The sequence below is a fragment of the Fukomys damarensis genome, unplaced genomic scaffold (assembly GCF_012274545.1).
Source record: "Fukomys damarensis isolate Sample0158 unplaced genomic scaffold, DMR_v1.0_HiC HiC_scaffold_4, whole genome shotgun sequence".
Taxonomy (NCBI): Eukaryota; Metazoa; Chordata; class Mammalia; order Rodentia; family Bathyergidae; genus Fukomys; species Fukomys damarensis.
Window position 1 is genome coordinate 51,762,555 of NW_022900916.1, and position 4,722 is coordinate 51,767,276.

The following is a 4,722-nucleotide window of genomic DNA, read 5'->3' on the forward strand; positions in this document are numbered from 1 at the left end:
GAGTTAGCAAAAACCTTCATAGACTTCCTGAGTTTGAAATGTCTTTATTTCTGACAAGGACATTTTTGCTTTTAAACATAGGGTAGTTGATGGTTCTTCTTTCAGCACTTGAAAAATTCTGTGTGACATTCTTATGATCTCCATGGTTTCAGAAGAGAAACCTACTGTCTGTCAAATTGCCATTCGCCTATGCTTCATGCTGGATGCCTGAAAGGATTTTTTCTTTTGCCTTTAGGTGTCAGGACATAAATGATGTAGTACTTTCCCAGGGACTTCTTTGGGTTTATTCTGTTTGGGTCTACTTAGTTTCTTGAATCCTTTTTTATTTTTTTGGTACCGGGGATCGAACTCAGGACCTTGCACTTGCGAGGCAGGTATGGTGCCACTGAGCTAACTCCTGGCCTTCGTGTTTTGATTCTAGATTCATGGTTTTCAAAAAAATCTAAGAAATTTTCAGCTATTTTTTTGTTCTGATACTTTTCTAGTTATACTCTAATTCTTCTCTATTTCTTAGACAGTAAATGTAAACCAAGAAAAACATTAGCTCTTTCGTTATTATTGTGCTAGAGACACCTGTGAGTATCTTTCTGTTTTCATTCTGTTTCTCTGCTGTTTCCAGATTAAGTAGATTCCATTTATCTCAACCATATTGGTTTTATCCTGTCATCTCCATTTAATATTGAGCACAGCCAGTGTTTATATGCATGAATGCATGTATGTTTTACATTAAGATTTTGTATTTTGCAATTTTGTAATACCTTTTTTTTTTCCTAGCTTCTATTCTTTTGCTGACATTTTTTATGGTTTCTGGGTTTTTAAGATAATTTACAATTACTTTTTTTCTTTTATGTTGTGCTTTTCTTGGGTCTTGGTACAGTAAATAAATTTTAACTATATTTTGGATATTAAATTATTAAATTATGGTCCTTATTTTCCTTTTTTGTTTTTTCCTCAATTTATTTCCTTCTTCCTTCCTTCCTTCCTCTTTTCTTTCAGAATGCAGTTTCTCAGTGTCCTATTCTCTGTCACTAGAAGTGCCACATACTATTTGACTACATCATTAAATCAATGCCTGTCTAGGGATTTCTAGATCAAAACTAATGACAGTGTAATAGATTAAAATTTCACTTTTATGACATTTGTGATTAAAAATGAATCTGTCACCAAACGATAAAATTATTTCACTATGAGACATTGATACTTGTGGTCAATATTTTGATCTACATTTAAGAGGCTAATATTCATTTTTTGCATTATAATAAATTCATATGTGTTTACCTATGGAATGTTGCCAATGCATACCATATACTCAAAGGGGGATAAATTATTATTTGTGCAGTTTTAAAACTTATATTTTGAATACTAATAAGTAATACTGTGACCAGAAATCCTGATTTGTTAACTTCATTTGATTAAGAATGCCTATCAGATTAGTAAAAGACATTCCTGGGTGTGTCTGGGTATGACCTGGAGGTGTGACTGTGGGTACTGAATGTTGTCACTAGCCTGTTCCTTCCTGGCACTGCTCCTGTGCTCTGCCTCCTGGTCACCATGAATGAAATAGTTTGGTTTTTCCACTTCTGTCCACCATGATTTCTCTGCCTTGGAGTTTGGCAAACATATACCAGATCTCTTGAAATCGTGAGCTAGCTTTAGCCTCGCCCTTAAATTGTCAGTATTGTGTTTCAGTCATGGGAAAGCTAGCTAACACTTCTCAAATAACTTTTTAAAAAGTTATTTGTGTAGAAATCAATTTAAGTTTGGTCGAAATGACGTTTGAGCAAGAGAAGTAGTCTTCAACAAAGACTACTTAAAAGATTTAGTGAAATATTAATAATTTTAAAGCATCTTGTAGGAAATTTGAAGCACAACAGGATAACAATTGGCTTGTAAAATTTCATAAAATCAAACAATGAAAAATGGTAATGAGCTAGACACGGTGATGCATGCTTATAATCCTGTAACACAAAACTGAGGCAAGAGGATCACAAGTTGAAGGCCAGCCTGGACAACTTAACAAGACGCTCTCTCAAAATTAGAAAACCAAACAAAACAAAATTCAAAAAGGACTGAAGATGTAGATAGCTCACTCTCTGTTTTCAGTTCCAAACAATGAGAAAAATGAAAATGACTGACAGTTTTTTTTTAAATCACCAAATTTGGATGATTATTGAGACTGGCTGATATAGACAAAGGCTTTATTATAATAATTCTCTCTCCTCTGAAATTCCTTACAACAATAATATAAACACTGAAATATTATGCAACCCAATAATAATGAGATACATTGTTAGCATGTTGTTTGCTGGTGTTTTTCTTCCTACAGCCGTATTTCTCATCTATTGGGAAAAAAATCAACTCAGGCATAGTGAGCTTAAATTGTGCTAAGGCTTTGCAGGAATTGAAAGTTAGAAATGCACACCAGCTCAGGGCAAAAGGGAGAAATCTTGCTTCATGTAGATTGCATAGTTTTTGTTTAGTGTTTATGGTACTGTCCATAAACTACACAGGCCTAGTGTTGCCAGATATTTTGATCTTTTGATCTTTTGAGAAAAGCTGTAAGTTTATATGTTTGCCTAAAGTACTTAGTATTTAAATATTGGCAAGATACACACAATATAAATCAATATAAACAAGTCCACTATGCTACATTAACAAATTGGGCCTGGATCATACTTAAAGATAAAAATGTTCTTATTTTACCAATTGTCTTAGAATGATATAATAAGGTAACACACACTAAGTGGCTTATAAAGGATAGAAAGGTATGTCTCATTATTGGGGAGGCTGGAATTTCAAGACCAGCTTTGTGAGGCCCTTTTCAGGTTGCACACTGCTGATTTCTTATTGTGTTCTCATGTGGTAGCATGAGAATGAGCACTCTGGGTCCCTTTTACAAGGTCAATGATTCCACTTTGGGGGAATTCCATCCTCATGATCTAATCACTTTCCAAAGGCCCCATCTTCCCCCCAACTCACTGGTGTTTCCAATTTCAATATTGGAATTTGGGGGACACTTAAACTGGTCCATAACAGCAATGAAGATTAGCATTCTCTTCATTATTCAGAAACATGAAAATTAAAATAACAATCAAATGAAGTTTCCCATTGGATCAAACAAAAAACCCATAAGATTTAATAAATCTTAGTGTCTGTGAAAGTACAGGAAACTGCACAATATTGTGTCAGTGAGAGTACAGAGGGCTAAAACCTAAGGCAGTGTGGTTGAACACTATTACACATGCTTGCAAATACACACAGGGATTTCTAGGAATCTATTTTAAAGAAAGAGAAAAACAGAAAAACTCTTATGTCTGTCTGTCTGTTGGAATTCAAATCTAAGACAGTCACTCAGATGTGTAACTTTGTCCAAGATTTATGCATATAGTAAATCCCTACATATAGTATCTTTGAAAAAATAGCAGCTAAGGGACACAAATGCTTAGTCTGCATTTGATAACTTGAATAAATCCTTGAAAATATTAGTCATATTGTCATTCACTAGAAATTAAAGTTAAGAAACTAAAGCAAGAGAATTAGCTCAGTATCTGTCTCCAGATTCATCTGTAATGGTATATTTTAAATAGAAAATATATGTTGTTTATATAGAGTCGATAATGATACATGGGAATGAAAATGTATATATTAAATATGATGGGTTTGTGTTTGTGGAATTACTCCTTCCCCTACCCAGAAACACACACACACACACACACACACACACACACACACACACACAATCTGCTGTTTTCGTATTGGATGGTTCTATATACTACCAGTGAGGTATTGCAGTAATGTATCTAAATATGAGACCATTGACCTTGCAAAAGAAGTTCTGTCCATTTTATAAGCATGCAAGATTATAATATTACCTTTAACAGTGTGGATCTAGACAGAAGTGGCTGGCCATTGAAACCAGTATTCATTATTTGTCTGTCTCTCCAAGTCAGCCTGCCATGGGAAACAGATGACACCCAAACTGAAGCGTAAGCTGTATCACCTATGTAGCCTATTAAGCATTAATTGCGGTGTTCAAGAACGTACTTTGCAGTGTAACATTTCCGTCACTCTAGGGAAGGCCATTCTGGCTGAAGATTATTTTAAAAATGTACATAAGCCTATTTTTGATTCAGAGAAGGCAGAATCACAAGTAACAGCAACTACTCAAAGAAGAGATGAGAGAAACTTCAGAACAGCTCTACAGTTCAGTTTGGTACAATAATTTAAAAGATTTTCAGTAATTGAATTCAGTAAAACACACATTGTTTTTATATGTGCAGAAATTTATTCATTTAACTGGCAGTCATCTTACTGACAGAAAAATCTATTTACTGCCACTACTTTAGATTAAGAAAATGGCTTTAGGTTAATTAAAATCAAGAAATGTATACATGTTACCATTTTATTTCTGCCACTGCAAATTCCAAAGTAATTTTTAAGCCTATTTTTACATAACTTGGAACATTTTAAATAATTAGTGTTTAGAAGTAGGAAGTTACAAAAGTCCTCCCCAAAATGGAAAATTCTGGACATGGCAAAAATAATCATTTACTTACTTGCTTTTTTTTCAGATCTTAGAGGACCTTAGAAGATATTTAAAGTATACAGTACTGGAAAAAGCACAGATTTAAAATAAAACATTTGCCCAGCCTTAATTTTCTACCAATTAGTACGTTATGATTGAGAAGTTACTATACACTAATATATAATACATTATTTGTT